Here is a 13848-nt window from a genome sequence, read left to right as displayed (position 1 = left end):
TCTCATACTTACTATTAAAAAGTCCCTATATCTTAGGTTCTTAAGCACAAAATGTGACCATATTTTGCATAATACACACACATGTTTATTTGACTATCTAGATGTCTATTTAGAACACGGATGCTCTAAAATAAAGAGATAACTAAGCTATATGAAAAAATCTGGTTCTGAGTTTTAATTAAAGGAGTGGTTATTTCATAATTGGCCTACTTCCTGAGAATCCACGATGTTGTTTCAATAATGAATAGAATCTATTGTCTCTTTGCTCATTTACCTGGGAGAAGACACGTGATAGGGAAAGAGTTGGAAGTGGGGCTTGAGGAGCGACAGGTAGCAAGCACCAAAAATAAAGCTCCGGACAGAAAAAGTAAATGTGACTAGAGGGAGCTGATGTTGGAACGTGAACCAATCAGAGTCGGTTCTGCAAAATACAGAGGCTACGAGAGAGGCACCTCTGATGCCTTCACTTCACATTATAATTTCTGCTGTTCACCTTTCTTGAACCTGATTTCCTAACAAGCAGGTTGACATTAAGTCCTCATTCCTCAGAAGTTTTAATATTTAGAAACTGTATGACGTGGTTCACCTAAAACTGTGAAGCGCACTGCTCTGCAGATGGCACTGTGCTTCCTATTGGTATGGATGTAATTCTACTCTTTTTAATGAGCTACTTGATTATCGCCATGGAAGCCCAAATACTGAAATCTGGAGGTAGTCTGTATACACATGATGGAAAAGCAAGCAATAACTTTCAAATAGATCAGCTTCATCCTCTTATTGATTCCGTCATTAACATGAATTGTTCATTTGAGTATTCATTGAGGAGGGGTATTTTTAGAATAAGATTTTTTATAATATTTAAGTGCTGACTATAACACCTAAAGATAAGGGTGTGCAAATTTGAAATGAGGTTTTGATTCTGTAGGAAGACGCGGTGGTATTGGGAGGGAAAGAAGTCAACCACACCTAGAAGCAGAGTCTTTGAGGTGGTGAAGAAATGTGAGATTCACTGCAGGTTTGCACAGCTGAGCCCAGGCTTCCCCTGCTTTTTGGGTAATCCAATACTAGATATAACATTTAGGGGCAGGCAGTTAATCTAATTGGAATGACTCCAAAAAGGAGTGTGAGAATAGTTGCACATTAGAAAATGTAGCCGATGTCTCAGCACTGTACATGTAGAAACCAGTGCAGTACTGGATATTCTGCCTTATGTAGTATGAACAGCAGCAACAGCAATGAACCCTCTTATTTTTTTACAGTAAGAATATGTTTAGAACATCTTACTACATTTTATCTACTATTTGTAAAGCTCCCATTCAGGAATGAATTATGATGATCATGCACTAAATGGGTTCAGCGTGGGGTTTGAATAAATGCTGGTCATTAGAAAGAGTCCAGGCATTTTGAGAAAGTATTAAACCCCTGCATTGATAAGAAAACTTTCAAAGTGTTCAGCTGAACCCCATAAGAACTATCTTTGAACTGAGGGAGAGGGACATTGCTACTTCCCTCAAACCTTAAATTTTTTTCAAATTTTTTCTTGTAATTTCTGATTAATGGCACCCTCGATTTTGATTTATATTATCCTATTATTCATTATATGGGAGAGAAATAAGTCACTTTTTTTCCAATTTAATTTTTAAAATTAGGGCTAGCAGTGATGGAATTTAAAATCAAATTATCCTGTCAGAGTGACAGATAAATCTCAAGAGTTCTAATGAGATTTTCCACTGGCTGGATGCCGAATTTCTCTCTTTCCCAGACTCCTTCATTCCAGGTTTTGACAGTGAGTGACAATGAACATCTGTGTTTTGAATTATGGTGTTATTGGTGGCATTTTGGTTCCGATTTAGAAATTCCAGGATGGTTTCCTTAACTTTTTGTTAGAGGTTTAAAGAGAAAACCTGTCTATCAGTGTTCAGTGGGCAAACCTTGCCCTATGGTGAACCATGCAGAGTTGCCATCCCCAGAGGTGGTTAGGTATAGTTGGTTCACTGCCCTTGAGGTTACCTGTTCCCCTTCCTTAAGGCACTTCTGCTACACGACGGGTGTAAATACTGTGCAGGGTTGCTACTGTGAAGGCATCCTGGTTCTCAATGGTGAAGCAATAGACAGAGAACGCCTACTCTTGACCCTGACCCTGCCATCAAGTCGATGGGAGCCTCCCGAACAGGATTTGGCGGCTCTTTCTCTAACAGCCGAACAGAAATTCTTCGTAACTGGTCTCGAAAAAGAGCCAGAGTGACGGCAACCAGAAAGAAAACGTCTTAAAGGAAATAACGTCTGTGTATGGTGGACCTCAGCAAAAGGACAGACTCAAGATAAGCAAGTGGAATAGTCAGTGACTCTAACTAAATGACCAAAGTAATCATTTATATCGTGTTTTGCAGGAAAAAAAGCCCATAAAGCCAGGTTTGATTTTTCACTAAGGGACACTCTAATTTACAGGATTGACATGCGGTTCAAAGAGCCTTCATGGTGAGGCAGATTCGAGACTGAGCCTGTCCCTAACTCTGACTGATAAAGGAGTTCACTAATTGTCTCAATACTTTAGCTTTCTCACATGTACAAGAATGGATGTAAAAAATTTTTACACCCACACACACACACACACGCACACCCTGCTTTATTAGCCAGAAGTTAGTCAAAAGCTACAGCTGAAAGGAAATCTTTGCCTCCTCATTTCATTTCTGTCTGTCCAGGGTGTAGCAATTTCAAAAGCAGACGATCTTAACCAATAAGTGCCTCCTGAGACGTCTGCTTTGGTGACTCAATTATTAATCCAAAATGAAGAGTGGTGAGGCTGTTAGGTAGTAATTCAAAGATCAGAGTATGCTCAAAAGAAAATATGGCAAGCAGCTCAGCATAGGCTCTGCAGAGCCACACGCACCGTTAAGAGTCTTAATAAAAGAACAGAAGGAAGAAAAGTAACACAAAATGAAGAATGAATTACTTAAGATTAAATAGTTTCTATTAGAGAAATAGGCTACACGTTGTGCTAATGGCAGGCATTTTCTACAGACAGATGGAATGCTCTCATCTCCCAATAGTATTGATATGAAGTCTCTGTTAAGACTCATTTTTCCTGAAACATTTGCATATAAATATAAACATCATTACTAGGGGCTAATTGCCCTGTAGGAACTAAAATGTGGGAATTAGCATCTTTAGTCGTTTTTATTTTATTTTTTTAAAGTATCTCTAACACGCATCATATTTGGTACTGCATGGCTGCAACAGATAATTACCACCATTAAGAACCTCAAACGCAAAATCAAAACCATTTGGAATGGCTTCCAGGGCAACCCAGCACAGTGAGTAGCCACCAAAATGAGTATATGAGGTTTATGCTCATGCATATTCATAAGGGTAGTTAATTCGACATTCATAGTAGGGGGCTTTTGAAAGCTTGTCAAAAGAGCAGGCCCCAAACAAGACCAACATCAAAGGTAAGGCTACGCAGTACATCCAGCTCCCATGCACATGCAGATACCGTTTGCGGGAGGCAAGGGATAACACTAAAAGATTTATTTATTTTAACTACTTGGAAAAGATGGCAACTTCTATGAAGATGTAAACCACAAGCCTTTGCCTTTATGCATTTTATTGATCAGAAAGGTCAGGGGTATAAGTTATTCAAAGGATGGATCACAGGCAACAATTCTGGGTAAATGGTCATGTAGACATTTGTGATTAATGCTCTTTGCTGTGCAGAAGATGAGGAAGGGTTTCAGGAGACATCTTCAAGACAGGAAAAGGAAAAGTATTTGAAGGAATATAACCATGGCTGTGTCAGAAGCTGGCTTTGAAAGATGGCCCATTCTGGGCGTAGGTCTGTGTGTTTCAGTATAAAGGTGCTGCCTGGTTCAAGTGTGGTGCTACAAGACAGTCTTGCTGACTCTATGCTTTTCAATACCATTTTCATGACATTCAGCAAATGTTTGTTCTGGTGGAACAAATCTGTTAAATTATAGATTAGAAACAGTACAAAGAAACCTTTACAAATGTTTCAGTTTCAGTTTTGCACAAAGCAAACAGTATTATATTTAAATGAAGCCTTCCTTGTTGAAATAAAACATCTGCTTAAAAAAGATGCAGGCAATCCCTGAATTACCAGCATCCAATATACGTACAACCCATAGTTAAGAAACAGTTCTCATAAAACCCATTACACTGAAAAATGTAGACAGACATATGCAGTGGTTTGTGATAACAAATGATGGTTTTATTGCAATATATATAAACAGTTATTGCTACTGTATTATTATCTTAAGCACGTCTTCTTATTGTTGTTAGGTGCCATTGAGTTGATTCCTACCCACAGTGACCCTATGCACAACAGAATGAAACACTGCCTGATCCTGCGCCAGCCTCACAATTGATTCTCTAACTGAGCCCATTCATTCAGTCACTGTGTCAATCCATCTCATTGAGCAGCTTCCTCTTTGCCACCGTCCCTCCACTTTATTAAACATGATGTCCTTCTCCAGGGACTGGTTGTTCCTGACAACATGTTTGAAGTATGTAAGATGAAGTGTTGCCATTCTTGCCTCTACGGAGCCTTCTGGTCTTACTTCTCCCAATACAGATCTGTTTGTCCTCTTAGCAGTCCATAATACTTTCAATTTTCTTCTCCAGAACCACAATTCAAATGAGTCTATTCTTCTACAATCTTCCTATTCAATGTCCAACGTTCACATGCATACAGTGCAATGGAGAAGACCGTAGCGTGTGTTGGGCACACTTAGAGTAGCATACTTTGCTTTTCCATATTCTAAAGAGGTCTATGCAGCAGACTTACCTAAGGTAATTTGTCTTTTGGTCTCATGACTACTGCTTCCATGAGCACTGATTGGGGATCCAAGCAAGACAAAATCCTTGACAATTTCAAACTTTTCTTCATTTATCATGATGTTACCTATTGGTCCAGTTGTAAGGATTTGGGTTTTCCTTACATTGAGTTGTGATCCATACTGATGACCATAATCCTTGATGTTCATCAGTAAGTATTTCAAGTCTTCCTCACTGTCAGCCAGCAAGGTTGTGAAAACTGCATATCGTAAGTTGTCAATATGCCTTTCTCCAATCCTGATGCCACACTTTCTTCATATGATCCATTTTCCCTGATGATTTGCTCTGCATATAGATTGAACAATATGGTGATATGATACATCCCTGATGCAAACCTTTCTTGATTTCAAACTATGCCGTCTGCCCTCGTTCTGCTTGTACAACTGCCTACTGATCCATGACAAACTTCCACAGGAGCTCTATAAAGTCTTCTGGCATTGGCACATTTGAAACCCCAGAGACATCGCTTGCAGCATCACAGCAATACCCAGGTTACTACCCTAAGACAGACTCACAGACAGGTGGGGAAGGGAGTCACTGTACTCATCAGCATTTCCTTCATGGTCTTTATGCAGATAAAAGTTTACTCAATACCAGTTTCCCAAAGTAGGCCAAACTGCCCCTGGGGGGCCGGGGGTGGGGGGGGGAGGGATTAGAAACTCACTGCCACCATGTCAGTTCTGAGTCATAACAACCATACAAGACAGGGCTGACCTGCCCTTCCGCGTTTCCCAAACTGTTATTCTTTACTGGAGCAGAACCTCTGCTTTTGCACCCACGGAGTACCTAAGGTTGTTTATGTTTCTTAGCCTTTGGTTGGGGGCCCTTACAGCTCTGATCACAATCCATCTATCCATCCACTGTGTAGAGCACAGTGAATGTCTATACATATGTTGCCACCATCATTTTCAAAACATTGTCTTTCTACTTGAGCCCCTGATATCAGCTCTTCATTTTCCCCCTCCCCAACCCTTCCTCCCTCTTGAACCCTTGATAATTTATATATATATATATATTTTTTTTTTTCTAACAGCTGATCTTCCAGGTAGCAGTTCAATGAATAAATAACTATGCCATCAGGGGGCTGCAAAAGCAAGTTATGTGGATTGTGAGGATGGCGGCAGGACGGACGTGTGGTCTTTCTTTCTGTTGTACACAGGGGTGCTATGGATCAGAACTGACTTGAGGGCATCTTATAACAACAACCATTTATTTTCCCCCTTGATGATCGGCATTAAGATGAAATTGACAAGGAATTGCTGATTTTATCTATCATCTATCTATCTATCTATTTATCTATCTATCATCAATCAATCATCTATTTTCTGGAAGGGGTCAGTAAGCCAAATAAATTTGGGAACATATGGTCTATATTCACAGCCACCTTGTCACTGCTGATTATAGTGTCCCTATAGGACAGGGTAGAACCACCCCTGTGTGTTTCTGGGACTTTAACTCTACAGATAGAAAGCTGCTTCTTTCTCTCGCAGAGTGGCTGGTGGTTTCAACATGCTGACCTTGCGTTTAGCAGCCCCCAAAGTAAGCTGGACGCTACCGGAGCTCTTTGGCTGGCTCTTGGTTCTATGGACTAAGAAGCTCTTTGACTAACTGACACTAGACAAAAAGCAGATCCAACTCGAGTACAAATTTGACTTAAAAACAATTTTAGGAACAGAACTCTTTCATGATACTATATTCCATTTTCAAATTATTGATTAGTTGTTGTTGTTTTGCTCCTTTTGGGGGCATTAATGCCTAAATCCTGAAAAAACATAGATCAATCATGTTGTCAGCAGCATTTCATCGGTTCCTTTGAAATGCCCACTTGTAACATTCCTTCTACTTCCCTGTCATTATTTTCTCTTTCCTCCTTTGGTTTTCTTCCTCACTTCTCATGCCCCTCATCTTAACTCTCCATTGTCCTTAAAACATTCCAAATATGAAACTTTGACTCTTTACCTACAATAATGGTCCCATTCAGTGGTTATTTAGTTCGATTTACCTTCAGAGAATCTCTGTACTGGAAAACATTTGAAAAATACCACTAGTCATTTAAGAATATTTCTGAAGAAGAATTCTAGGGTACTATTAAACTTTAACATAGGCTTGAAATGGTGTTATACATATATATTTCTATACTTTTTGTTGTAGTATTAGTGACGATTTACAGAGAAAATGGTGTTCCCGTTCAACAGTTCATGTGTTTGTGCCACAATCCAATAGCCCTCTTCACGGTTGCTCCCTGGGGTCTCCCTTTCCATGTGCTCTTGCGGCTTTTCCTTTCCTCGCGGCTGCTCTTTGTTTTGGACCCAGTGCTGCCCTCTGAGTCTGCCGTGTTAATCACATTGAGAAGTACATTGCTCCCTGCTGTCGTTATTCACTTTATAGATCTGTCTTTAACTTGGCTGAAATTTGATCTCTGTGTGGATTCACTTCCCAGCTATAAGTTGATCCCTGGAGACAGATTCAGTCCTAAACTTGAAGGGTGTCTAAGTACCACTCTCAGGGATCCACTGACTAACCATGGTCTTGGTTATGATTTTGAATAAATTCCACCTTTTTTCCTTCATCCATTCTGTCCAGGAATTCTATTGTTATCCTGATCGCAACATTGATTATGATAGAAGGGTACGTCTGCTGTAGTTTTACAGTTTACTCTTTTGGAAAAAGCCTTTTGATGGACATGAATGTACAATCTTCCTAGTCATTTAGTCTGTTTTCTGCTGTGTGTGCATTTTCAGTTATGTTTGATAGTCTATGCCATAACTTACTGTTGTTAACTTTGCCCCTATTCTTGATCCATCTTTACAGATTTCGATTTCTATGTATGTCTCTGATACTTCGTGAGTTTACTTTTGTATATGATGTTAGGTTTTGTCCTATTTTCATTTATGCAAATCAGGCTTTCCATGTCTGCCAGCCTCCTCAGTGAAAGAGACGATCTCTTTCCTAGTTAATAGATCTGGCCAGTTTTGAAAATCAGCTGTTTGGGGTTCTCAATTCTATTCATTTTATCCAGAATCTCTTTCTTTGTATATAAAGTTGGTGAGTAGTCTTACTTTCTCTTTAAAGAATGATGATAGAACATAGATTGAGGTTGTATCATATTTGTAGAACCCTTTGAGTAGTATTGATTAGCATCTTAAAAAGTGTTAAGTAGCCCATCTATATGCATTGTATGTCCGTCTAATTATACTAGTATGTTTTGCTTTCTTGTAGTAATGTTATGCAATTTTCTTTGCAAAGACTTTCTATCTGGCTAGGTTTATGCCTACATCTTTTTTTTTTGTATGTCATTATAAATAGTATTTTTACATTTAGGATCATATAATTTGCAGAGAAGGAGGGTTTTACTTCATTCTTGCCATTATGAATGCCATTATTTCCATTTTTATCTCACTGCTCTGGGTAGGGCTTCTCTACAATATTGGAGGAAAGCGGTGATAAAGGGTATCTTGGTTTAGACCCTTGGTGATGGAGTAGATTATGAGTTGAACGCTAACCACAAGGTACGCAGCTCAAATCCACTAACCGATCTTCAGGAGAAAGAGGAGACTGCTCCTGTAGAGATTCACAGCCCTGGAAACCCACGGGGAGAGATCTACTCTGTCCTACAGCGTTACTCAGAGCCCATGTCAATGTGATAGCAGTGAATTTCATTTGTTTTGGCCTTCTTTCTATTCACAAAGGGTAGATTTTCAATCTTTCTAATTTTAGAACACTGATGGCTATTGGTTATATATATATATACTGTTTATGAATGCACTTTTGATCTATAGTCAAATGTTTTCCTAGTTAAGAAACAGTAAACTTTAATTTGATGATTATTTGCCTGCAATCACTACAAACATTAAAAAGACTTAACAACCTTTATTATTTTATAATTGATTAAATGAATATATATATATAATTTTTTTCAATGTGATTAGCAACTAAAGGAACCAATTCACTGACATTGAGTAGATAATGATTAAATATACCAATGAGTTGATTGGGGAGGGAATAGATAAAAATTATCTAAATTGCTAACTTTTCAAAATTAGCCATGGAAAATTTCCCAATATGTTATAAAATAATAATATAGCTTAATTTTCTCTAATCTACTTCAAACTATATTTTAAATTTCAGCTTAATTACAATAGAATATATTAAAAATATTAAACAAATATTAGAAGCTAATTAAACAACATTAAACAACTCTACAGAAGTAAGAATTTCCAATAGGAATAGCCTGGGGATGGTATAGATGTGTATACATGGAGCCGCTGATAACAAAGTCAGTGGTTCAAACACACCAGTAACCCTGTGAGAAAAATGAGGCTGTTTATTCTGGCAAAGGATTAAAAGCTTAGAAATTCAATGGGGCAAGTCTATCTGGTCCTATAGCGTTCCTATGAGTCAGAAGCAACTTGATGACAGCGAGCTTTTCGTTTAGTGGTTGGTGGAACTGAATGGAGAACATAAAAACATAGGGATACTCTAGAATATATATTTAAGGGTATATTAATATTGAATCAATATAAGATGGCAGATAAAAATAGTATTCGTATAAACAATTTATTAAGCAAAAATATCAAAACATTAGGCTATATTCTTGACATCTTCTTAACTGAATGGATAGATAAAGGTTGTAAAATGGTAAGGTTTTCTCAAGGATGGTTTTTTGTTGTACCACCCTTGATGGCCTCAAGGAATGAGTAGGTGAATTATTGGGATGGAAAAAATATATATTGGTGCAACTTTGGGAGCATTTTTCTTACCATTTTTCTAAAATTTTCCTCATGAAACCTGATAAGGTCTGTAAAAAATTAATTTTTAAAAATCCCTCCTGATTATATTATGTCCTTTCAGAAAATCTATGAAGATTAACCCTTTGGAACCCAAATGACAGAAATACTAAATACATAAAATAGTTACCATGACCTCTGACCTCGCTACCATGAAATGATTCGCTTTAGCAGAGCAGGTTAGCTGGATGCATTACTGAGAGAACACCTCTGGAGTCACCCTATGTGTATTTGTAGAGGTTCTGTTACAATCTGGTAGCAATACAATGGAATTTCCCGTGGTACTTTGAAGCTCCCTTGTGTTTGCCTGTATAAGTGATTTTGAATATGTTCTACCTTTTTGTTTTTCCTACTTCCTTGTCTAGGAACTTCTATTGTTATTATGATAGCGAGGTTGATCCTGGTAGAAGGGCACCCTCTAGTTCGCTGGTTTCAGGGTAGTAGAGCTCGTGCTCGTATAGTTCTTTAGTCCTTTTAAATAATTGTTTCCTACGTTGTTGATTTTCTTTACTCATCTTTGCTTGGACAGGGAGAGGCCACTCTTAAGCCTTTAAGACCCAAGTTGACAACCACCGAAGAAGATACAGAAATTACCAATTGGCTTAAATGTCCTCCGTGACTAGGCTCCTAAATCCCCAATCATAGTGACTCATTTCCAGAACACATTTGGTTATGAGTAAGTACTTATTGAAGCTGTATGTTCTGCTTCCTCAATTACAGCTGGGACATGGTGCTGTACTTGATATGGAACTTTCAGCCATAAACCCTGGGAAAAGACAAGGCTTTCTACCCTCCTAAAGAGATACAGCCTCAGAAACCCACAGGGGAGTTCCAGTCTGCCCCCAGGGTTGCTATTACTCAGAATCAACAAGTTGCTATGCTCAGCAGTTAGAAGCCTCCAACTGATCTGGGATAGAAAGATGAGGCTTTGCTTCCGTAAAGAGTCACAGTAAGTCTCATCAAATAGTATTGTGTAATTTCCACTACAACTATCACCATCAGTTTCCAAACATTATTTTCCTTCCTGGACTCCTTGACACTGGCTGTCTTTTGCCCCATCCATACTCCCCTACCCTACCCCTTACTCTACTTGCTGTCCATACAGGTCATCAATCCTGGTTTTCATATACCTAAATACAGAAAAGCATTAACCCAGTTTCAAAACAGTGATTCTCAGTGATATAACACATATGAGATAACTCCCAATACGAACAAAAACCAAACAAACAAAATACAGAAAATGTTGAAAACCAGATCAGGTTCAACGTGCATCAGAGGGGGAATCACCTGACAAGTCTTTAACTACTCTGATCTTCTATACTTATCTCTCCAATGCACTACATTTAATAGCCACCACCCTCCCATCCCTCAATCAGAGATAGAGGGACATCACTGGAGGCTTATTTCCTATGTAGCTTTCACAAAAGTACCTTGGATTCCCACTGTCATCCATAGCCTTCTGCAAATCAGGTTCTCAACAATTTAGGCTCTGATAAAATTCACTCTTTCAGATATGATATATTTTTAAAATCCCAATTAAAAAATAAAAAGTAAGAGGTTGCCAGGGCTGGAGACTACAGAGGATGAGAGGCTTACAGTAACTGATAATGGATATGATGTTTCATTCTGGAAAGACAATTATGTTCTAAAACTTTATTGTGGTGATGGTTGCACAATTTCAAGAAATACACCAAAATGATTAAACTGTATACATTAAAGAGGTGGATATGTGTTTTGTAAAGTACAGCACAAATCTATTTTTAAAATTAAAAATAAAGAGTCACAGGAGCAGTTCTATCCTCTCTAAGAGGGTCATTGTGAATTGGAATTGACTTGATGGAAAAGAGTCTGAGCCAGGAAAGCAAATCAAATCAACTTGATGCTGACTCATAGAGATTCTATAGGACGAGGTAGAACTCCTGGGGGCTTCCAAGATCTCCAAAACTCACTGCCATTGAGATAGTAACTCCTTAAAGGCATAGAGAGCTTTGTCTTTCTCAGTCTGTTTATTTTGCACCCAACTGGGGACAGCTTTAGGCTGTGTTCATTAGAGAAGGAAATTTTCCTGGTCTTTCCTCACCAGAAAAATTCCAATTTTCTTTAATCTTCTAATAATAATAAGCCTCTGTTCTTCTCCTGTTCCCTCTGAGATAATCAATCCAAAAGTTACTCATCTGGGACCCCAAGTTGCAGTAGACTTACCCACCTCAGCTTACCCAACTCTGTTACGAGTTGAGTGGCTCAGCAAATTCCCTAGGAGGCCACTGATTGGATTGGACCTTTCTTTGAAGGCACTTTCATTGATATTGAGATGCATGTATTACTGAGGTAACTTGTTTTCAGCCCCCCCACTATTTGCTGACAGGTTTAAACATGTTTTGTTTATTCTAAATCTGCAGATGTAAGTAAGAACTAGAATTCTAGTAAAAACATTTTGGTACTACCTATCTATATTTAGTGGTTATGTCTAGGTATAAACACAGAATGTTTCCATACAGAGAATGCAGTTTTCTTTTGTCCGTAATTAGTGACTTTTATAGCCTAGACTATAATACCTGACTATAATACTAGATCCAAGCCATGGCATCTTTAGTTGATTCAGATACATGTGAAATTTGGACATGGAGTAAAAAAGATGGAAAAAAGAAGAGCTGTATTTGAATTTTGACTCTGCAGAAGACTATTGAGCATGCCATGAACTGCTCAAAGGACAAATCTATCTTGAAAGAAGTGTGGTTGAAGTGCTCCTTCCAGCGAGGATGGTGACCCTTCCTCTGACAGACTGTGGACATGCTGTCAGCAGAAAACCAGTCCCCGAGGAAGGACATCATGGTAAAGGAAGAAGAAGGACAGCAAAGGAGAGGAAGGTTCTCAACAGATAGATTGACACTTCGGCTGTAAAAGTGGGCTGAAACATAAGAACAATTGTGAGGATTGTGCAAGACCGGGCAGTATTTTCTTCTGTTGTGCATAGGGTTGCTATGGGTCAGGATCAACTGAAGACACCGAGCATGAACATCAAACAACAGCAATAAGCCTAGGACTACACGGACTTCTCTGTAAGTTCCTTGATTCGTGTGGGAAGCTTACGTATTGCCTCCCCTTCTTGCTGAGGCTCCCAAATTTCCATCAAAACCCAATGCCGAAGTCTGCTTTTTGTCCCAGTGCTATCTTAATTTTCTCCATTTTATCCACTTTGCTTCAATGTAAAGTCAAATCATTTTTTTGTAGTTCTTTTTATTTGCAGTAGAAAGTGCATGTGGGGGGATTTCACTTTGATTTATATGCTTCTCAATACATGATAAAGTGTGTATGTTTTCTTTTTTGACAGGACCTTCTTATTTTGTATTGTTTATTCAAATCAATTATGAAAATAAGGAGCTAAAATTAAAATATTCCTCAATTAGTTGTGTCTCTACATGTATACTTTAATTCTTAGCTTTTTTCGATCCATAGTTTCACTTATAAATACCATTATTAGCTATTTGTTAAAATATCAATCTCTTAAATATATTAAATATTAGAAACATATTAATAACTAACTGGTTCTCATTTACCAGTCCCTCTAATCCCTTGCTATATAATTAATACCTCCTATCACTGTGCTGCTTCTGTAGAACTACACTCTCCAATTCTGTAACCATAAGCTACACGAGATGACTGACCACTCAAAATATGACTTAATTCAAATATTGACTGAAGCTCTTTAAAAAACACATCGTCATATTAGCATTTTTCATAAAAGGAAAACATCTCATTAATTTTATCCTCTCAGTGATAAAAACTTAGATTGGTTCCTTGAAACCATTCTCATTGTGTAACATAATTCTCTTTTTTAATTGATCCTTTCAATACTATTTTTGTTACATTCTAATTTGGGGCTATTCAGTGACCCCTGGAGTTGAGTTCTTTTCAGGTTTGAAAGGTTTCTAAAGGCCATATTGTTAAAGATTCTGCCCATCTCTACCAGACCAAGTCTCACGTTTTAATGATTTGTAAATTTGTTTACAATTTGGTCCCATTCTATCTAGGATCTTATATTATGACTTTACGGAGAAGTCTGTTTTGATAGCCAGGAATCATCAAGTCTTCTAGTCTCTAGGAGTGGAGATTGTGGTCCACATGATTTATTGTTCTTAGACTAATTATTTCCTTGAGCACTTGGTTTTTCTTTGGCTCTGGCCTGAGATAGATGAATAGTTGCATTTTA

Source organism: Echinops telfairi, unplaced genomic scaffold (genome assembly GCF_000313985.2).
Source record: "Echinops telfairi isolate 266 unplaced genomic scaffold, ASM31398v2 ScPeMD7_7469;HRSCAF=8507_0, whole genome shotgun sequence".
Lineage (NCBI taxonomy): Eukaryota > Metazoa > Chordata > Mammalia > Afrosoricida > Tenrecidae > Echinops > Echinops telfairi.
This window is presented reverse-complemented; position numbering follows the sequence as displayed.